This window comes from Pyxicephalus adspersus, chromosome 6, assembly GCF_032062135.1.
Source record: "Pyxicephalus adspersus chromosome 6, UCB_Pads_2.0, whole genome shotgun sequence".
In the NCBI taxonomy this organism is placed as follows: Eukaryota; Metazoa; Chordata; class Amphibia; order Anura; family Pyxicephalidae; genus Pyxicephalus; species Pyxicephalus adspersus.
Genome location: NC_092863.1, coordinates 61,094,733 through 61,118,757, shown reverse-complemented (window position 1 = coordinate 61,118,757; position 24,025 = coordinate 61,094,733). Strand labels below are relative to the sequence as shown.

Sequence of the window (24,025 nt, the reverse complement as noted above, 5' to 3'; positions counted from 1 at the left end):
GGGGGGGGCTTATTTTTCATTTTTCCCTAAAAAGGGGGGGCTGTCTTATTTGATGGCCCTGCCTTATCATCGGGGAAACACGGTATGACCATTTATTCCGTATGGTGATACATATGCTAATCACAGGTTACCAAGTAACAACTGGTATCACTTGCACACAGTTTTAATGCAGTGTATTGATACATTACTAAACACACATTAGCAAAACACTGGAACAAATATGAGAAAAATGTAATCTGTACTACTGGGCACCTACTTATCCACAGCTAGGTAACCAGGAGCTGCCTCAGTCAAAATGCAAATGCATGTGCTGGTTTTTATAAGCATTTTCAAGAGTTTTAATGGGATATTTGTTGCCAAAGAAAGCAGGGAGCAAAAGCATGTAACCCCATTCCCTTTTGGCAAAAATTAGACCTCTGCTTACCCCAAATGGTTCTGTCATTGCATTCAGCCAATCTAGCAAGAGGGCAGTTGACAACAGCTGTCCCCAGTTTTCCTCACTGAACACAATGAAAATGCTTTGCAAGGCATTAAAACAGCTGAAAATGCTTACAAAAACAAGTGTTCTAAAGCATCAGAAATTCAACTCTATGGAGATGGCAAACTTCCATGCATGAGTGTTTAAAAATCCGCACTGCCACCTATCGAATAAAGAATTATAAAAAATCTATTCTGTCCAATGTTAACTATTCATGCAAGAGGTTTTGAGTGGTACAACTGCTCAAAACCTATTTGCAAACCTATGCCTGAACATAACCCAACCACGTGGATTGCAGCTCTGAGAATCAACTGCGATCCCAGGGCACTAGAGAATAATTAACCTGTAGGGCCCGGAGATCTTCTCAATGAATGCAAAATTAACCTCTAGTCCCCAAAACAGGAGGATTCCCAGGGAATCCTGTTATAATTTCCTCGATCTTCCGATGATTTCGCGAAATCAGTTTGCCGAAATATGGCGGAACCATCAGAAGTTCGAGGAAATTTTCGCGAGAAAGCCAGAGGAATTCTCACTCATCCCTAGTATGCATCTGCTGCTGCCAGTAACATACTTGATTATCAGTAGGTATCCCGGCAGATCCATGTGTTGGCTGGACTGACATTTTTTTAATTGATGAATAATGTAGAATATATGATGCACGGAGGAATTATAGACCTGATATGGCCACAATATGGCCATAATGCAGTGTGCTGCTATGTACATGTAAAGGCATATTACATTAAACAGACTTTAAATGAGCTGTCAGTGCATAGAAAGGTCCTGCAAGCATCTATGTGTTGTAATGGAGGAGTGGGCAACCCACTACAGATGTGTGTCAGGGTGTAATTATACTTGAATGGCAACACAGTTCAATGGTACAGTGCCTTCAGAAAAGCAAATGAGAATAAAGAGCAGAGAAGGAAGGAGTTGGCAAGAGGCATTGGCAAGAAAAACTTCACAGAAGTGTGGGGGTCGTGTGCAACCTAGGGGACTCCAAGTATTCTATGTTCTAAGGTTTTGAATCTTGTCAACGTGGCGTGTACCTATAAGGTAAATAATAATGGCAGAGGCCCCCCTCTCTAAACTCTTATAGACAATAGTGTCAGGTAATCCCCTAATATTGATACAAGTAGTCCTACTGGAAGTACAACTGAGACAGTACGGTTGCATGTTCAGTGAGGATAGCAGGGTTTTGTGTTACATGACCCCTCAGGTTGTCTTTTCTATCTTCTCCTTTCAGTGTTCTAAATCTTTACTCAAGTCTGCCATTTCAGAGCAGTAAGTGCGCTCTATGCACTGTATATAAGTCCCAAAGTCCTGTTTGGTGGGGAGAATTTTAGGGAGGCCTTCTAGGTCACATCCTATGTGGAAGCACTGAGGTGCAGGATAGGGGATCCTAGAGCTAGTGAAAACTTCTGAGCAAAGGGGTGAGGGTGATCTGGCCCTCGGATTCATGGGCTTACCAGTTAATGCATTGTTTCTTAATAAGGGTTCTGTGGAACCCTAGGTTTCCTCCAGAGTTTGGTAGGGGCTCCTTGAGCAATTTGTGCCTCTCAGGTCAGTTTAACTCACATGAATGATCTTTTTAGCTGTCTTTGACTGTAGCATTCTTCCCTAAGGCCAATAAGGTAAACGGCTTTCCTCCCATGGACCTCCATACAAATGTACTGTGGAAATAGTACTTATAGAAGGGGTTCCCCAAGACCTAAAGGTATTTCAAAGGTTCCCCCCCATGTTAAAAGTGCAGAGAAAGGCTTCCTTTGCTACTGCAGAGTGACTGATGACTCTAAAACAGTGTCATATGGCACCAGCTTGCACCAGATGAGCCTATTCAGGAGAAAATAGAGGTATCTTCCCCATGTTGTTTCCTGCCCATTACTGCAGATGTCACTCCCAGGTGTGCTGTGTGTATGGTGATTGGCCTGGGCATGCATGTGGCCTAACCCTACTTATTGTGACACATTTGTATAATACTTTATGGAGACTTTAGTCTTTGGATGTAAGTCTCTAAAGGGGTTGTGCTTCACGGAAACTGACTGTAAGCTAGGATCAGAAACTGAAAAGGACCATAGCACATGACAAGGATAATCCTTATGTTAATAAACTAGAATACCCTTTAATGAAACAGAAATAAAATCCATAGGGATAATTATATTGATGAATACCCGTGTGCAGATTTTAATAGAGCTAAATAGGGATGATAAAAATGATACTGGAATTTACTAATCATCATAAAAGTTTTTACATTAAATTAATGCCATCCAAATGACCTATTGGTGCTAACTAGAATAATGTAGTAGAGGGACATAGGCTGCCAGACGTTCTGAATTTAGGAGCCCTGATCATAAAACCAACCAAAGAGACCCATAAAAAAATTAACATAACTAAGCACAGTCTGGGTCATCATTTCTGCTCTGTCACACTGGGAATAAAATACAAGATATTATGCTGTAAAATAAAATGTACTACCAAGAATGAACTTTTCTTTATTGTCATTAAAGGGTTGGTATGCAAAAACTGTTTCCCTACATAAAGGGCTGATCTGTAGGACTGGAGGAGAGAACTGCAATTTCCAAATGCTGGCTTCTATACTTCTACCCATTGAATGGATTGCACTGCATGTTATATCTATGTAATACATGTTCATGTCCTCTTCTTATATCCCTTTAAAATGCTGCAGGTATCATACTCATCAGTATCAGTATTGCCAGCTCAAACAGGAAGTTAGGAATTCACTGGATTTTTTTGTAGTATTTTAACGGGATTTAACAAGGGACAATGTGCACATATCACAGAGATGTACTGAATATTGTTTTCTATGCCCAGGCATACACATTTGAATCTAGAACTGCTCACAAACAATCTGTTCCTACTGCCTGGAGAAAAACAAACATCTGACCAACAAATATCGGACCAATGGAGAATCAAAGAGAGGGGGTAAATTTCCTGTATGTGTAGTGCAGCAGAAATTATCCATATATACAAAGCTTTAAACTTCTTACTACTATATAAATGTTCACTTTTTATAGGTTTTAATAATGTTATAATACAAATGACTTCCTATATATTTATTTTACACAAGAATATTTATAGCATGTTTCTGTACTACTTTTTAATTTTTTATGTGGACCTTTGACTTTTAAAATGGTTGTTAGTCTCTGATGATGGTTCTGCTCTGAAACATGTTAGGCATCTCTGTACAGATTACAATACATTTCACATACATCATAATTTTCAATTAGGTAAAACAGAATAATGTTCTAGTGTACAACACCTTACCACAACACCTTGATTTTTTTCTGCATTTAGGGGCTTTGTGCTGTTTTAAGTCTAGGGGTTCTTCTTATAAATTAGTTCTTTTTCAGTTCGCTCATAAAATTTGTTTCTTTTCCATTTTTTTTTTATTTGTCCCATTGTGACAGCTGTGCACTTTTGAAGAATGGCCACTAGGTGGCACAATGAATGTAGACAAATACCACTATAGAATTCACCTCCAGCAAATTTTAAGAGGAATTGACTGGGGGAATAATTTATAAATGGAGGTCTGAGAGTATGCATTATATATTATTGGTACACAATGCTCTATTTTTCTTCTTATGAACAAAAATGTTGTAGTTTATACCATGTTTGCTTTTGCACTCAAAAGGGTTTTTGTGTAGTTATTAAGGTGATGTAGGAAGCCTCACATTCTTTTTTTTAATGCCATGATATTTGGGCTTTAAAAAATATATAATTTTAGGGGGAATAACACTAACAATAACTCTGGACTAGACATATTTGCAAACCTTTGCATGCAACCTCCACTTACCTGCTGACACAGCACTGCATCCATAATTGACTCCATTGCTGGTGTTGTGTCTGCCCCATTCCTTCTTCACAGCCTGCCAGTTGGGATGCCTGAAACCGTCTACCAGCAGTGATGGTAAGTCAATCATCAGTAAGGGAACGTTTGCAGTTTATATACTATAAGCTAATATTTTGATAGCTGACCACTGCAGAGGTAAGGACATCCTAATTAGTAACAAAAGTCACTAAACCAAAGACATCTCCTGCCAATACACAATAAAAGACTTGCCACAAGAATTTATAGAATTTATTACTTAAATAATGCACAATTTTATAATAACTCATAAGGTATATGTGAAATTGTTTAAAAATTATTGAAGTTTATTTCCTCTGTGTAGCCATCTCCCGGTCATTGATAAAGTCTAATGGCAGATCTGAAATATTCCAGTAGTGAAAAGGGTAATGGGTGGACTTCAGGATAAGAATGTCCCTCTTATAAGAAGAAAAGCCGATGCTAAACATTATCCAATCAGAAGCCAAATCCTCACTGTGGTGTGGAAGGAACTGACATTATTCAATGTTACAATAACACACATCCTCTTGGCATGCCGGTCCTGTCAATGCCAGGCTTGGAAAAAATATTTGTTTTAAAAAAATAGCTTAGAAACCATAAATATATTTATACAAAATGTCTTGAAAACAGAAGAAAATAAAAATTAAAAATGACTGCATATCATCATTTCAAGAAAGTACTTCACTGGAGAAATATATTGTGCTAAATTCTATGCCTTCACTTTATCATGTGTAAAGTTTACCTGCCCTTTACAAAGAATGGAGACAGCTCTTCGGTATCGGTGACACTCAAATCACCCCATGCTGCCATGATGTCATTTATTCTTATTATTATGACATAGAACATTGGTGTATTATAGGATGAGTTTATTAAATAACTGCATCCATTGTCATAAGGAGATAGGTACTCTTCACGTCTTGCCTCGATCTACAATATAGAGGACTTTGAAAATAAAAAAAAAGAAATTACAATTAGCGTATTCTCATTGATAACGTCATAAGATAACACATAGGAGGTTAATGGCTGCTGTATTAGAGACTTGTATGCAGGATACCGCCGGCTCAATGAACAAGTTTGGCAAGATAGCGAATACATAATTGTAGCATTCATCACTGAAATTAAAACTGGATTCTGTTGCTCCAGGAAATGAGGATGTCCAAGTTAGGGGTTAACAGTCTCTGAATGAAGTCCAAGTGATAAAACAGAGGGAGAATTATAGTGCTACAGTGCGTGTGGCTGCCAGACAAGTCCTCCATGATCCACTGTTACACTATGGTCTCTTTAGAATTCCGCTTGAGAGAGTGCAGGCCCAGCAACGACTGCTGATTGGAAGGTAAATTGATCGATTTGGGGATCACCAGAATAACCCTCTGATTGGTCCGACGCCATTCATTGTATAATCTACAGTGGTATCTAAATGACACCTAGAAGAAAAACCAAGACAAAAACATACACTTATTTATCAGTATGGTGCAGATTGTTGCACTACAAAAACATTTCTTAAGTTAATTTAAGAAGTAGCAAGAGTAACATGCAATACATCACATGCATATTTAAAGCTGAACATTAGCTTTATCTTTATTTATTTCACACTTGTAGGGAGCCCTTATAAGGAAGATTTTCATTTTCCTGCAAATTATGGGCCTGATTTAATAAAGCTCTCCATGACTGGAGAAAACTGGGAGAACCTGGGTGATCCAGCAAACCTGGAATGGATCGGGTCAAAATGAAAAACCTTTGCCAACTAATAGCAAATGATTTTAAATAATGACTTCATAGGTATTGAAGGCTTACATTTCTGCTAATTGCTTCATGTTTTACACAACATATTTTAATAAGAGAATTTTTAAATTTTTGGTTTAGTTCTGCATTAAAATTTGATCAGCTGCTGGAAATATTTATATGTGCACACAACATCTACTTTACCTGTTTCAGTACCCTGTACATAAATAAAACCAGATCTGAGGGTTTGATGAGTTTGTTGTGGAGGGACCCAACTGGCCAGCACTGAGCTCTGTTCTCAGCTTTGCGTTGCAATAAAATACAAAGCCAAGTTGTCTTGCTGAATAGCAGTATTTGATCTCTCCAATGCTCTTTTGAGTGCACATTGCTCTTTTTGAGTGCTCTTTTGGGTTCACGCAAACTCCAAAATGCTCCATAAGCACCCCCCCCCCCCCCCGACATCCTGAAACTACAAAGGGAAGGGGGGCTTCCATATTAGTTATTCCCAAGGATTTGACATTGGATGTTCCTATAGGTGTAATAGACAGGTGTCTGCAAATATTTATCAATCCAGTGTAACAACAGAGAAATCCCTAGATTTACAAGCCTGTAAAGACTGTAATAGACCACATGAATAGTAAAATCATCACTAAAGAATTCTCTCTGTTATGTGCCTGTGTTCATTAGCTGTTATACTGATCTGCGATGTGTAAAATAAAGCATGCTAAATAAACAATCAACAACCACAGGTGTACCATTGCAATGGCTGTCAGGAGGAAAGGAAACAGAAGGAGATTACATCTAAAACAAGGAAAAATAACAATAGCCCTAATTAAGAGATATGCTTCAATGGTATTTGTTGTTTCCTGAAAAAATCTGGGGAAAATAATCTACGTGCTCGAAGCAGATAAGTAAAAGCTGCCATTTTACATTTGCAGGTCAGGTTAAAGGAAATATGATGCCAATGAGGACCTCCTGTTCTCAAAATGCTTTCCACCTGGCTGTCATGGTGACCCTCTTCCTTCTACATTATGAGTGACTGATGAAGTATAAAAGTATACAAATAAACTTTCCTTTTCCTGCACAGACCATGGCTGCCAAGAAATGTTCCAATTTAAACCCAAATAAAAACTACTTTGTCTAGAACAGAGGTCGGCAAACTCTAGCCTTTAGGCCACATACGGCCTAGCAGGTAGTTTGTTACGGCCTAACGCCCCCTGGCCAATCCGGAGCCGTGGGTTGCCGGCAGGGACTAGGCCAGAACAAACTCAGAATGCAACCTCCGTATGCATTGCAGAGGAGAGGGAATTCCCTTCAGGGGGCGTTCCTGGTGGTGGTGGTGGGGTGAGGCATTAGGGCGGGACTCCAGAAGAATCCAGCCTAGTGTGCTCCCCCCACCCCTGAAATGTCCTAGTGGCCAAAAAAGTTTGATGACCCCTGGTCTAGAACATACGCACATTAAAAGTGGAAGCAAGAACAAAGTTTCCTTTCAAAAATATAAAAGGAATGGAGGCCCCTGACAATACTAATGAATAATATGAGGTGGGGGGGGGGGGGGGGGGGTGCATCTCTGCAATGTCCACCCCTGCTTCCTACCACGTGCATCAATAAGCCTCGGAGACATCAACCTCATAAACTGGCTCTTCTTTTGCTGCCTTCTTACAAGTGTTGGATGAAGGCAACACTGGGCCCCTGTGCTAAACTGGCTTTGGCCCCCCTCTGCCAAACTGACTTAGCGGCAAGCCCCTTTTAGCAGAGGATGGACCAGGACCCTTGTGCAGCAGCATCCTTTGCACCTCCTTATGTCCTTCCCTGCTTACTACCATACGCATGCCTCGCTTCCCTATATATGGCACCCCTTGACAGGGGCCATTACGGCAACCTATTCAATGCTATTTACATCATACTACATTTAATTCATTTTTCATTAGTTTGAATATTTTAGCTGATCAGTGTAAAATATAATGAGGTTCAAAGGCACTACATATGGATCATCTATGACTGCATTTATATTCACCTAGTTTTGTGGGTGCATTATATTCAAGTAAAAGAAAAAAATTGGTAGTCATAGGGGATTCTATGATCAGGAGGACGGATAGAATAGTTCGGCATGTGGTAGACCGAGTGGACAAATTACTGGGAGGGGCTGGACAGGACCCAACTGTCTTGGTCAATGTTGGAACCAATGACAGGGTAGATGGAAGATGGAGGAACCTTAAAAACTAGTTTAGGGAACTAGGTTTCAAGTTAAAGGAAAGGTCCTCCAAGGCTATATTCTCTGCACTATTGCCTGTGCCATGCGCAACACAGGAAAGGCAGAGGGAGCTTAGGCAGCTAAACGCATGGCTTAAGTCCTGGTGTAGAAGGGAAAGGTTTGGGTCCATAGAGCACTCCGATGACTTTTCATTGGGGTACAACCTGCATGCCAGAGATGGTTCGCATCTAAATGAAAGGGGGTCTGCTGTGCTAGGGGAAAGATTTAGGGGAATGGTGGAGGGATATTTAACCCCCCTAGCGGTAATCCCGAGTGTGACTCGGGGTGGGGAAAAAAAGCAAAAAGCGGTAACCCCGAGTCACACTTGGGGTATCTTTTGGGGCCCCTCTTACCTTAGTCCCTCGCTCCAGCGGTGATCGCACGATTCCGCTGTGATGGCGGGGCGCTTCTCCATTGGGGGGCGTGGCCGGGCAGGAAATTTAAAAGCAGATTACGGAGTAATCTGCTTTTAAATACCGCTCGGGTCCCCACCAACCCCGCTGCAGGCATCTGCAGTAAGAATTTCTGCATGGTGCATCGCATCTAACTTCAGATTAGATCACCTTTAGTAAATCCAGGGGGTGATACCAGCAGAGATTTCCCGCTGGCAGCACCCCCTGAATCTACTGCAGCTGCTCCCTGCGCGCATCTCCCAGGGGCTGATCTCCGGGTGATGCGAGCAGGAGAGTGAGCGAGGTAGGAACATCCCCACAGCATCACCTGGAGATCAGCCTCCGGGAGATGTAAGCAGGGGAATGAAGCAGGGCGGGGAGATCCCCACCGCATCACCCGGCAAGATGTGTGACATCTTCCGGGTGATGCGGTGGAGTGATGGATTGTGGGGGCGGGAAATTTAATAGCAGATTACTATGTAATCTGCTTTTAAATTTTTTTTTTTACAGTGAAATACACCACAAAACACACAATAATAAAAGTACAGATACATATTTTAGTGCACCAAGCATCATTGCCCAGTGCCCTGATTTACATTTTGCCCACTATTAGCCCTGACCTTGATCTGACCTTTTGATCACTTATAAATCACTTCCTGAATGTATCATTTCATCACTTTGTCTTTGACCTTGATGTTCCTGACTGTTTGCTGGGGACCGCATGGCATCCAAACGACATCTCGTCGGCGCAAGCGCTGTTTTGGAGGAATTTGAAAGCAGCGATAGCGATTTGGTGTCCCTTGTGGAATCGAGCGATAGCGATTCACCAGGAAATTTGTCATGGGACAGCGAAAGTGAACTGAGCGACGATTCTGAACCTGTGCACACATGGTGTCCTATTGACCTTGATGCGGACCAGGCAGCACCGCCAAGATTTCCATTTACCGGCGCACCTGGGATGAAAAATGAGGCTGAATGCGACGACCCCCTGGCAAACAAAAATTTCTATGCAAAAAAAATAGGATCACTTTTTGCATAAAAAAACTGACAGAATTAGAACGCTAGGGGGGTTAAACTAGGACACAGGGTGGCTGAGAAAGGTACATAAGGTAGCAGAAAGGTTAGTCAGGGGGGTCAGCCACTAGTGGAGGGTGGATTAGGGATAGTTGGGGGGAGAATTATGGATAAAAGGAGCTTCCCATGTTACAAACAAACATTGGATTGTGCAGTACTAGTTGTACTTAAAAACAAAAGGATTTAGCAAACAATGATGGTAAAAGCAGCAAAGGTTTAAAGAGCCTGATCACCAATGCTAGAAGTCTAGCAAACAAAATAGGGGAGTTGGAAGCCTTAATGATTGAAGAGCATTATGACTTGGTTGGTATTGCTGAATCCTGGCTTTGTTCTTCACATGACTGGACTGTCAATATTCCTGGGTATACTCTCTTTCGTAAAGACAGAGTCAAACTAAAGGGTGGTGGTGTCTGTCTGTATGTGAGAAGTGATCTGAAAGTGAATGTGAAAGAAGAAATTGCGGATGGAACAAGCGATGAGGTTGAGGCATTATGGGTGGAGGTAAATGTGGGGTTGAATAACACAAAATTAATGATTAGAGTCTGCTATAGGCCTCCCAGTGCTAGGGAAGCACAGATAGAAAAAGCAGCAAAAAGTGGAAATGTTTTAATCATGAGAGATTTCAACTACCCTGACATTGACTGGAGTAATGGCACTACAGGAACAGCAAAAGGGAGGAAATTTGTGAATTTAATACAAGATAATTTGATGGTGCAGTTTATAGAAGCCCCAACTAGAAATGATACAAAGAACAAGAGGACACTCTCTGCGTCTGGAGGAAAAGAACTTTAAGCTCCGGATAAGAAAGGGATTCTTCACTGTAAGGTCTGTGAAAATATGGAATCAGCTCCCTTAGGAAGAAGTTTCAGCAACTACTATAGATTGCTTTAGGAAAAAGCTGGATGTTTTTCTAGAAGCACAGAATATAACTGGGTATTAAGGATTTAAAGTAAAAATAACAGTGACTGTTGATCCAGGGAACATCCGATTGCCTCATGGAATCAGGAATGAATTTTTTTCCCCTGTTGAAACAAATTGTACCGGGGTTTTTTTTTGCCTTCCTCTGGACCAACTATGTCTTAGAGGGTTTTATATCTGGGATATGTTTATTTCCCTAGTGGTTGAACTTGATGGACATGTCTTTTTTTAACCTAACCTACTATGTAACTATGAAAAACATGTGCAAAACAGACATTTACATTACTTTAGGGAATGAATGGGTAAAAATAAACACATACAATACTCACAAGTGTCCAAAAGAGGTAAATTGTAAAGAGTGCAACTGTGAGTGCAATGAGTCCAACTGCTTCCAGTCGGCTACTGAAGTGCAGATGATCCACGGCTCCTCGAAGACACAACCACCCAGAAATGGTGGCAAGTGGGGTTATGAATAGGAAGCAAACCATGTCCCCAAATAGCGTTCTCTTCTCATGTTGTGGCCCAGGATTCCGTAACCACTACAAAACAAACATGACGGGTCCATAAGTAACCATAATATATTTGTCTAAGATGATCACTCATATTACAATCTGATTTTACATATTCTTTTACATAACATTTGTATGAGGGGCCTTTGGGCTTTAAGACATTAGGAAGCCCCTTGCTCTATATTATAGTCGGTGATTACATTCACAAACAGTTGTTCAGCAGGTGTCATTGTAGTTTGCAGAATCTAATTGTGGATGTTTTGATTGGTGTTTGGGATATATATGGGAATGTTGCCATCACTGCCTGGACATATCTGGAAAAATTACCATTACTTTCCAACACTAGCTGCCAGGTTGTCTCTAGCTTTAGTACTTTCTGAGTTACTGATCTGGAGCAAGTAGGTGGAGCATTTTCCTTTAAATTTCTGTTGGAAGTAAACCAGCGCAGACGTTGGGGTTCATCTTTACTGGCCAGGTAAGGGTGACAGTTTTCCCGCATGTGCTTCAGAATCCTTATCCTGTCTGTGTGTATATGTATATATATATATATATATATATATATATATATATATACACATAAAATATATAAAAATAAAGATTATATATATATATATATATATAAAATATTGCAGGTATATTTATGTATATTTATTTTTATGTATATTTCTAAAGGCACATAATAAAGCTCTGAATATAATACTAATGTTTTAGGTTTTCAGACAATATTCATAGCGCTTGTCTAGACTGTTTCTTCTTTAACAATGTCATCTGCAGGAAGAAATCTAGAAAATCATATATAACTGGGCTTTATTCATGAACATGTTCAAAAGATTAACTTTCTAAGGCTGCCTATCACAACTAAACAAATGCAAACTTTCATTCTCTAACTGGCATTTCCCAGTGCAAATATGAATCTGAGTGGTTGAGTTGATACACTACTGATTGTCTTAGACAGGTAATTTCCTCTGACACTTTAATAAATCTAGATTGCTATTTTGTCTTCTACCAGTACCACTGCTAATGATACTTCCAAAGGTTCTGCTGTCCTCAGAAAAAACAAATCCAGCTATGATTTTAGATTTACATCCTAGTATTACTTAATGCTTTATCAAAGAACAATTAGTAGATGTTTACCATTATTATTTATAAATGAGAACTCTCATGGGGTCATGTACATATTTAGAGCAATTACCACTCTGGGATTTCACATTTAAAATGTGCTTTATTCAATGCTTTAAGGGCTGTTAAGTTCTTTTAAGTACTTAAAAAAACTTTACACCCCTGCAACGCCTTACATGTTCCTAAAAATAAAAAGCCTGCAGGCACCTAAGGCGGTAAGTCTCTAATCACCAGTGTTTGTGCAGACCTGAGTTAGTCTCTGACTTTTTCTGAGAGGCCAGGAAGTCAGTGGATTGGTAACATTTTTTCCATTCACTGCTTACCCTTTCCAAGGGAATAACTATAGCCACAGCAAACTATATGACTGCAATGGGGTAAGGATGCAGATGGGGCCCAGCACTGTGCTGATGTTGGTATCAGTGAAAAGGAAAAAACACTGGATGAATGAATACCATATAGCTTGAGAACCTCTATACTATTGCTAGGAATTAGGGTGAGACTTGCAACTTTGCTATGGTGTTCCTTCAGACATATAGTAGTTACACCCTTGGCTCTATCATAGAAAATCAGTATTGATTTCACTCAAACATCCACCAACACCATAAATAAGAGGCACCACAGCATGCAGTGACACTGGAAGATTATAATTTACCACTGTTTTTTGGGCTTGCATGGATCCAACCCTGTGACACTAACTTTAGGAAAATGATGTTCAAACATTCCAGATAAAGATGAATTCTCGTAAATACCCCCAAAATATAATAGTTTAAATAATAACGAGCAATATGTTCTTTTTAAAACATTAACAAAGATCAAGGTAACGACGTAACTGACATTTATAAATCGTTAAATATTTCCTCTTCTGCATCAAACGATCTAATGAGATTTGAAGTAGAAGAAAAACTTCCATAACACAGTCTGGCCACTAGATGTCCCTGTTGTCATTTGCAGAATGGTACTATAAATGAATCTCTTTGTTATCAGTAATATAATGAGCAGCAAGAAACCACAATGAGTTGACCAGAATAAACCATAAACCACATTTCAAAAAAGGAGAGTATCAGAAACCCAGGTATTAATCTATGAAACCTGCAGTATTGTCAAGTATTTTAAAATTACAGTGACACAGAGAAGCCACAGGTGTTCTCTGGAGACATCAAAAAGCTGGAAATGTCTAATTTATTGCAATCGTTTTTACTTTGCTATAAAATAACGACACCCATAATTATGTAGCACCTAACATTTTAAAATCTAAAGCAAAAACCTTTTAAGCCTTACTCCCAGTCTGATCAAACCACAATACAGAACTTGTGCAAATCTACACAAGTTTAGGCACATTTCTTCTAAAAGAAAAAACAATAAAATAGGATGCTGCCTACAATGGCAAATAAACTCCTAATACAATTATTGTACAAAAAATGTTCTTTTTACACCCCTCCCCTTTAATTGCAAAATAATTTAAAAGTTTGTATAGAATTTCACTTCTCTGCTCTGCTTGCTGGCCTTATTTCTAGGCTCACTTTCATCTCTTCCTAACAGCTAAGAACTCACATAGTATGGAGTAATGAGTAGAAGTGGTGGAAAATACCGTTAGGACTAAAGTGATTTTTAAATCTCAGCATTTCAGACAATATAGACAATATAGTTTTATTTTTAGGGACAAACAAGGCTTTCTCTAAGGGCTATTTAATAATTATTCCCCCAGTCAATCGCTCTGAAATTTGCTGAAGTTTTTTTTCTGGTCTCCTAATATTACAATGACGCGTTCTGCCATCTAGCCGCCAACTGTCAAAATTGCACAGCTTTCACAATAAATGAATAGGAAGAAAAATGATTTTATGAACAAACTGAAAAAGGAATAATTTATAAATAGAGCCCTAAATGTCCTAATTTTTTTTATGCAGTCTATAGATCAGAAGGTAATATATGAACACATTAATTCAGCTGTATTTTTATGCACAGCATTTTGAATCTCTATGTATTGCTCATATCAATGCATATTCAAACTAAGACTCACTATGCCACCTAGTGGCCAATTACAAAAAGATCTCTGCAGTCAGAATAGTAAATGCTGCATCTTGTAAAGAATAAACTGCAGATTCTAAACAAAACTGGCAGGTAAATAATTTATAATACACCCCAGAGTGTTGCTGCATGTTTTCTGCCAACATCTTATTCTATAATCTGTCCTAGTTATAACTACACTAAAATGATGATTCTGATACAAAGCATGAAATTTTAGTTTACTTTATGTATCTCATGAGTCATTTTTATCCAGGCCATAATTCAACATTTGGAAAATATTAATAAAAAAGGATACACTACTATAATCTAGGCTTGGAACCCATAACTTGTAATACTGTATTTGCAATGTACTACAACTCCATACTTTCTTGCCACTTTGGCAAAGGTATTGAAAAAATTATTTTCTTACATACAAAGTTTAATGAAATCCAATAAAACACTTGTAGCATACACTGTAGCACTGCCTTCACTTTGTACATGAAGTGTCTACAGGACAAATTAGCCAATATTTAAAGCCTAAACTATCCTTCCTCTAATTATAATGTTGAATGTCACATCCTTAGTGATTACCTAATATACACATTGATATCAGCAGTACCTGGTGAATACTGTGATGTATGTGGGCACATCTGCACCTCAGCAGACCTGGCTTGTGGATTTATGATGTCATTTGCTATATAGAGTCCTCCCAGCCAATTGGGATAGAAAGAAATTGTGCATGCTCTCCAGCTGCAAGAAGGACATCTAGAACTTTGCAATGGATGTGGTAGAAGCAGTTTATGGATTGTTTGTGCTGATCACTGCTCAATTCTTTGAAAGATGTGAAGCTGAGGAAATGTTTTACAATGCCCTGACTGTGATAATGCATTTGTATTTTTGTCTACCACTGGAAAAATAGACTGTACCTTTAATATGACACTATCTGGGCTTGCAGAATGAGGTTTCACCTAGGACAACGAAACATTACAATAAGCACGAATGTATATGTTCCATAACAACCCAAACATCTGGCAAATATACCATGTACATGTATCTGATTACTATGATTATTTAAGGGGAACAGCAAAGTGATGTCAAAACTATTTCTTCTCCCCTGGCCATTTATTTGCACCCAGTTACACATATATTGATGGTTTGAATGGGTTGTCAAACCTAGAAAAATATACCAAGCAAGCAAACTCTGCCATGATAAACTTCCCAGTTACAAGAATATCAGAGATGGCCATTATCATGCACAGATATTTTCAGTAACAATTCAGCTATTGGTCCTTTTCCTCTTTAAAGGTTGTGGTGTTTAACATTGCCTGAGCCACATGGTACCATAAGTCAGGTTAAGGAAAAAAGACTTTGGAGGGTGTAATCGCATTGAACATAAATCGCTTAGCGTCAGTCATTCTCTGTAAATGACCTCCCATGTATGACCTGTCATGCTATTATCAGGATACAGAGATTTATTCTGCTTTAATTGCATTGTCACTAAGTCAAGATATCTGTAATTAAAATATTATGTTGGAAATGCCTGATCACTTACATTTGGCCAGCCGTGAAAATATTTTACAATTTGATCATAAATTCCTAAGTGCTCTGTATGAAGATCATCTCCACTGACACATCAATGTTTTACCTCAATTCATAAAGCACCACATTGTTTTGCACAAATACAATTAATATTCTGTCTTCTTTCTACATGAGATGACAAAATAGTTAGATGTAAATTCACCAATTAAACTGTCACACAAATCCGCTGGGCAAACATGTTCCTGGGAAGCAATATTGAGAGTAGTTATGCAGATTCATCGCAGCCGCTATATACAATTATATAATTCTTGGGCGGAAGGAGACTACAAAATTCATTTCTAATTATAACAGTAAAGAAGCTCATTAGAGCCATAACCGTAAGTAAAGCCATTACCATCTCCCAAATTGAAGTTCTTTAATTAAGAGAAAAGCACTGAAATTAAGTGTAGGAATCCCTTAAAGCTTTGCTATGCTGAGCAGCACAAGAAAGTGAAATGATAAAATCTATGGAACTGTGTACAAAGAGCAGAAACAATTCTAAAGCAGGTCAATGTCAATGGGAAACCACATTATAAATTCCATGATATTTGTCATGTATGAATGTCTAGTATCTCTGTATGCTAAAGAAGAAAGGTATATTCACAGTGTTATACTGTAATTGCCCTTGCTTCTTTCTTTTTCTGTGCAGACAGTCCTTGACTTTCATATCACTAAATCCTGATTTATACAGGCATTAGGATGTATTTACCTCTGGTGTTTAGTACCACTCTTATTTTTTAGAAAACAATTAAAACGATTGACATTAGTTTTACTGTTTTGTGCTGTTAACACTCCACAACCACCCCACCTCCAATGACATTTGTGCTGCATGCATGATGGCTAACAGTGCTGGTGTCTGCCCCCCATCCAGATTTTGCCTTCATTCAGATGCATATTCACATGCATTTGGAAAAAGTTAAGCAAAGATTAGGGAAAGACACAACACCTGCACCAACTTCTATCATACACATTGATGATGTAAGTGGGGTGAATAGTAGAGGCTGAGCTGTGCTATTTGGCTTAATAATAAGCTTTTTTTTAAAGAAATCAGACATTCATTTACTACATGGCAGTGGAAAATACTCACTAATACTTGATGGCGATTGGAGATGGAATGAATTTTAAAGAGAAACCTAAGTCTAAAAGCTGTGCAAATGAGAAAAAGAAAACACAAAGATTAAAGGACTGGTCAACAAGTCTTGCCTTTGGGCTCAATGTGTCCCCAATCATGACTTACCATGAGCTGTTCTGCACTGACTCTACATGGAGGTATCCATCTATAGAAGCAGGGCTTTGCTTCCTCATGTTAGAGCCTCAATTAAGGAGAACAATGAGTGGCATCACCAAATTCCCCCTAAACCTTCTGAGGCTAGTAGTCAGAGACACCGGTGCCTTGGATCTCATACTACAGATATATAGAAATAGGGCTGTAGGCACTGAAGTGCATGGACACTCATAATTAACACTTAGATGGGGTCTACAAAACAAAAAATATATTCTATTGGAAGGATAGAATGTCCAGATTGGTTGCAGTGTTTCATTGTTCATGTTTATACAAGCCTGGTATATAGCCATACAAAGCAAACTTGCCCTTAGTCATCCTTTTCCTAGTTAACTTGTTCTAGAACAGGGGTCAGCAAACTCTCTCCAGTCCCGCACTGATGGCTCTGCCCTCACCAGGAATGCCCCTGAAGGGAAATCCCTCTCCTCCACAATGCATACAAAGAGAGGGAATGTCCCCTTACCCCGGCGGCGGAAGTGTTAATGCCAGCCACGGTAAATAGGGTAGGGTGGCATAACAAGAAGGCTCAAGAGCAGTGTACGGCTCCGGAGGTGCAGGTTGCCGGCCCAGATTAGGCCGATTGACCAGTTAGGGCGTTAGGCCAGAACGGACTACTGGCTAGGCCGTATCTGGCCTAAAGGCCGGAGTTTGACGACCTCTGTTCTAAAAAAACATAGCTGTCAATAGGGGTTCAGCAAAAAAAAGCTGCAGACAAACTTTCCGGTGAGGAGATGAAATGCAGCTGTGCAACACTGCAGAGAACTGGATGAAACAGCTCGGATCTTTTTGCATCTTCCTTTCCAGGGACATATAAAATATAGGGTCAGGCAAAGCAATCGGCAAGGCTAATTAGGTCTGCTGGGCTATAATAATGGCAAACAGCATGGCCATAAAGATTCGGTAGAGCAGTAAACTTTCATGTGATGGACAGATTTGGGGGGAGCATCATTCACACAGGGACTTCTCCAAGGAGCCAGGGGTATATATTAAGGACCTATTTCATGTACAATATTCCATTTGATGGCAAGACATCTATGGCCTCCTAGAACAAATCCTGGCTCGATATTGTACTTGGCTTCTATAGTTTTATTTTTACAATAACTCAGTGCAGTTCTTGTTATGCCAGCAAAATATAAATTATTAAAAAAGAGGAGCTAATATCACCAAGGAAAACAACAAACACAATATTCTTTAAATATAATAACTTGCATTAAATCAGAGGGAAACTTGTATATAACCCTTTCTAGTCATTTGGGGAAAATTAGCAGTTTCTGCTAGCCCTCAGACATAAGGGTTTCTGCTTTTAACTGCTTGTATTTCGCCCAGTGTTAAACCCAAACATTTTTTTAAAGCTGGGTGAAATTTTAGGTAAGTGGCAGCCCCTGTATTGTGACCCAACTCTTCAACACCAAAACCATCCAGGTGGTTACTGAAAAGTGCCGGGTGATATGCCTAGGTAAAAGGGGCTGGGGAGAACACTGTTGCCTTTTATGGTTTCTCATTCCCCCCTCCACACTAAAATACTAATAATACTTTTAAATAAATCCTCTTTATTTTCATGAACCTATTTTGAATCCAGGTACTTTTCAGAACTTTGTACAGGTGGGGGTTTTTATAGGTAAAAATGATACATCTAATAAATATTTAGGTTCTCAGACTGATCTTTTTGACAACTTATTGACTCTTACCTTCATACAGGTAGGTCGCGTGTCTAGAATTTTAGGGCTAATAATTGTGTTATTTCCAATATAGTACTGACATTGAACCTTAGTCATGTTTATTAAATGTGCAAAAGTGCAAATTTAAATATTTAATAAAATTACAGCAGCATAAACCTACACAAAATTACAAATTAAAATAAAACTTCATCCTTACTACTCCTTTTATTTGCTGCAACCCCTCAAATATATCACTAAACAGAACAATTTAAACAAGTAGGTGTTCTGGGGAAACAACAATTAAAGCTTCTGTTGAATCTATATGGGAATCATTAATCAAACCACGGTGCCAGGCCTTCTGAAGGCATTCTGTGTTAATTATATACTTGTGTGAAATAATAATCATGTATCTGCAATCAGCAATTCAGCCTTGTATAGGTCCACTTCCTTGCAGAGGGAGAGTGTTTACTTCAGCCAGTTTAGTAAATTCGGACGACATCACCTAATGTTGCAAAGGTTCTGCTAATTGACCTTGCATTATGATCTTTTATTATATATAATCATAATGCTAATGGGAATTTTCAGTTCTGTTTTGGATTGACTTTACACTTTGCATTTTGGTAACATTCACAAAAATGTGCATTTTTGTTATGCATTATCATAAGGCATTTCACTCAGGGCATGGTTTAAGGAATGGTACATAATACCAAGTACATGGTAAAGCATTAGGATGGAATAATATGAAGGTGTCCCTAAATTAAACACAATGTGATCATTTAGAGCAGAGGTCCCTTACCCCTGGTCCATGGCCCACCCGTCTGACAGGTGGGCCATGCTATGGCCGGTACACCCACCAGCAGGGTCAGAAGAAGGACCCCGCTTAGGGGGGGGGACGCACCGGTCAGAGCCGCAGACCACAACTCCCAGGGATTTCGCAGGCTCATAGAGGTGGGTAGGTTGTCTCTGGACACAACCCGCCCACTCTCCCATCTCAGGTCTGAGCAGTGAGCGGGTTCTGGCATCATGACGTCACTCTGGGGGGAATTTCCCCTTTGAGTTATACAGAGCTTCCCGCGCATGTCTGTGCATTTAGTGGTCTGCGACCACCAAAAGGTTGGGGACCACTGATTTAGAGTGAAGTATAGGTTCACTTTATACCCTTGCTACAAAAGAAGTCCCTTCGTTTTTTATACTCTGCTTCCTATCCAGGAGCTTACACTGGCCTAAGGATTTTACCTAAGCTCCAAAGACACCCTTATTCCCAACTAGGGCCTTTTGAATCACCAGGTTCTTCAGGGTATATAGTCCTCAATAGTGACTTGAGTAGCCAATGACCTAGCATGAACACAGTCACATGGTGGTGGTGGGGGAACGTTAGCCCTATGCAAGCTCTGAAACACAACTTTTTATTTGGAGCTATGGTGGGCAAAATAAGCACAAGGGGTGCACAGGGAAGGTAAGTATAAGTGACAGAGGTGTTGAGATAAGACAAGAAACCTATGGGCAGAAAAGGCAGAAGTTTAATTTAAAGCCCTATTCTGTGCAAAACTTTAGGTTTTGAAAAGAGCAGGGAAATACTGAACCTCCATCATATTCTTACTGATTTCTGTGACTTTTTTTGGGGAGCTTTTTTCTTGGCAGAACAGAAAATGAATGGAAGTGGGGTAACAGGAAAGGCAACAATAAACTTGATCAAAACAAAAAGAAAGTTATAGTTGCAGATGGGCTGAGTTACCAAAGCCCTGATTGAAAAAAAAGTTGTTGAGAAGGGAAGCCAGGATATTAGAAGCTGGTAGGAAAGCCAGACACACAGAGGGGAAAGGTGTACATTTTTTTTCAATACAGAAAGTAAAAGTTTGATGGCTTTATAAACTTGCTGGGTATATAATGATCAAATATTCTAGATGTAATGCATAAGTATGCCCTGAAATTTAAATTATTAGTATTATCGGCTGGTACAAATGGTACAAATCAGAGAGCTACATAGAAACAAGAAATATTCTTGTGCTGCCCTGTACAGTACCTATATTCATACATATATATATATATATATATATATATATATATATATACACAGCACACATATATTATTATTATTTGTTTATTCAGTCTGCTGAATTTGTTAATTAGTCCATGAATGTACTTTGTATTCTTTGTATACGGTGCACCAATCTGGGGCACAAGACAAAAAAACACAGTGTGGGGGGAAATCAACATCTTATATATGGAAATGTTAAATACTTGGGGAGCTTACAATAGTAAGTATCCATATGAATAAATAAACACACAAAAATACATTTAAATGAATTACACAATAAATATGTTTCATTATATTTGCATAGCTCAGAATGTTAAAAACATTAATCTTCTAACATATATGGTTGGTATATTATTAAACACCTGCTAAAGTTTTATATAGCTGCTAAAGTTTTATAAAGTTTTATATAGTTGGTATAATATTAAACACCTGCTAAAGTGAGAAGGGTTTGATCTTTTCGGGGACCTGAGATCCCCCTACACACTGCATAAGCTATGGCAGGGTTTTTTTTTAATAGGGGCAAACAATATAATTACCCGTCACCAAAAGAGCTTGCAAAAAACATCCTTGCAGCAGAAGTACAGACTAACTCTGGGTGAAAGCCAATCTATCAGTATGCCTTTGGAATGTAGGCTCAAACTGGAGCACAGAGAATAAACCGATACAACTGAGGAAGAATACAGATGTCTTTAAATCAGTGTCCCTGTATCAACACCTAGGATCCCAAGACTACATGGTAAATAAACCACATAACAACCATGCTGATCCATTCACCTGGTTTAAAAAAATATAATATACCCTAATAAAACTTTAAATAAAAAAAACAAAAAAAAACGGTAATTACCGGTAGTACAAAAATGGATATGAAACAATCCGACCAAATGTTATTGTGTGATAAAACAAGAAAACCTTTATAGTGGATAGTGGTTTGTAATGGTTAGTTGTAATGCGTACACATTTTATACTGATTAAAGAAAATATTCAAAGGAAGGATGTGACTCATTCACACAAAACACCACAAGGCATTTAGGAAGAAGGAAATTCTGTATATGCAACACTGTACAGTAATTGTGTTTCTTAGGAACCCAACATTCATCTGATATAGCGCGGTGCATTTATCTATGCCATTTGAGTTATGATAGTCTTTATGAACCATGACCAAGTGATAGGACCAGACACAAGCTCATTCTTAGCAATCAGGATAAGGATTATAATGATCGCTCCAGTGCACCAGTGTTGCAATATTACTGTCTGGTTCCAGCTGACCCTGGCTGACCCTAAAGAAATTCATATTCCAAACATGTCGCCTGTTGACTGCACATTAATTAAGGCTGGAAACGAGCTTACTTTTAATACAACAGACAATGCCAGGTAGATTGCATTTCATTTTTCCACTGGACTCCCATCGGAAATGGTTTTCTTTGCGAGATTAAAGCAAGGAATAGAAAATTGCAGACCCGTATATTAAACACCTATCTATTTAGTAAAAGAACCTGAAGCCAGAAAGTCACATATTGAATGAAATAACAGAAGAATGAAATCTCTTCAGAAAAAAGGTTAATTCAATAAATGTTTTTTTTTTCCTGGCAGTGTGGCTGTTATCCTTGAAGAAGCCTTCCTATCTCTGCAAAAGCAATAATATTTGTACAAACACAACACATTCATAAGTGCTGCAGCTGCTGGAGTTGTGTAGGCCTCAGGGCTTGATGGAGGCTAGGTGAGATTTCTTACTATAGTCAGTTACATCAAAAGCTAGGCAATGAAAAAAAGGATGTTCAGAAGCAAAGCCAGTTGCCCGGTAGGTGGTAATACGTACTTACTGACATAAACATTTTATTTGAGAAAACAAAAGGCATTAAAGAATACTTTGCCTTATGGTCACAATAAAAAACTGTAAATACTGTAACATTTCAGTTAAACTAAATTTCATACAAGAGATGCTAATGATATTATCTGATCCATACACAACCTGCATTTGTTAGGGTGAATGTATTCAGGAAGGCGGGATATTAGATTATCCTTGTATTGTATGACATGTGCTTTCTTAAATATTTTCCTCAGTACCTTTAAAGTCTTGCGGGACAGATGTGAGCAACCCAACACCATGAAAAAGAAAGATTGCCGACATCAAATTTGGCATAACCAACATACAAGAAAGGGTGAACTGTATTAGCTGATAATATACATAAAAGTGTATTTCACTTATGAGCTGGATCATTATTGGTGCCTTTTATCTCACCAAGATTCCAACTGTAGGAGTTCCCCAATTTCCAGCTGATGATATTAGCGATAGGTGGAATTACCCTGCTGAATGAAGGATTTAATACTACAGAGGGAAATTTAATAAACCCTGTTCAATGGTGGAACAAAGCAAATTATACTATCGCAAGGTCATATAGCTATGTTTAAAGTAGGAAGTAGTCAATCAGAATTCACATTCACAGTAAATTTTTTTAATGAGGTGGTAACATTTCTGGTTTCGGAACGCAGGGGGAGGGGCAAGTAAACAAAGATGGTAGAATGGGGCAGGATGTACAGCATAGAAGTGGCAGGGCAGAAAACTACAACTCAGGATTCCCTTGGTTTGTTACTATCCGCTACCAGTGCCTAGAAAGAAGGGCTGGAAGGAGCAGTGAAATCATTTTCTTCTGGGTGGCTGGAGTTTTTCTTTACCTGGCGATGGGGTAGGAAAAGTGGTCCATTGATTGGTTGCCATAGGACAGGCTTTCTTGACCTTTTAACAAGGGGGAACCCCCAGAAAGAATTTTAAATAAATACTAAACAGCTTAAAGTACATTAACCTAGTGATCAATATAAAGAACGCCTCCCTTCATTGCTGGAAATTGGGAAGAATTTCACCCTTACAGACAGCCGAAAAGATCATTGGTGTCAGATTCACAAAATGCTCATTGCTCCGGAAACCCCCTGAAACCTAGTCGAAAAACAATGGTGAAGAGCAATAGAACAAGAATGTTTGAGAAATCTGGATGAAACAGTGGTGCAAAACTAGGGTTTCTATTAATTGGTATTGCTATAGTGCAATATAACAGATACCTTTGAGAATTCTGAATACTTTAATGGTTCATACTCAGGGTCCTAATGCCATAGGCCAACAAAATGGGGCCCTTTCAGGATTCTGA

At 38.9% G+C, this 24,025-nt stretch overlaps 1 long non-coding RNA gene across 1 annotated transcript in view; it reads right to left on the bottom strand.

Moving 5' to 3' along the window:
* Positions 1-4,556: 4,556 nt before the first annotated feature.
* The window catches only part of LOC140333970 (uncharacterized), a 118,810-nt gene continuing 99,341 nt past the window's right edge, over positions 4,557-24,025 (bottom strand). The window contains exons 3-4 of the long non-coding RNA XR_011921451.1: positions 11,027-11,236; positions 4,557-5,761 (exon numbers count right to left, since the gene is read on the bottom strand). This is a non-coding gene — a long non-coding RNA (uncharacterized lncRNA). The remainder of the gene's footprint in view (positions 5,762-11,026; positions 11,237-24,025) is intronic.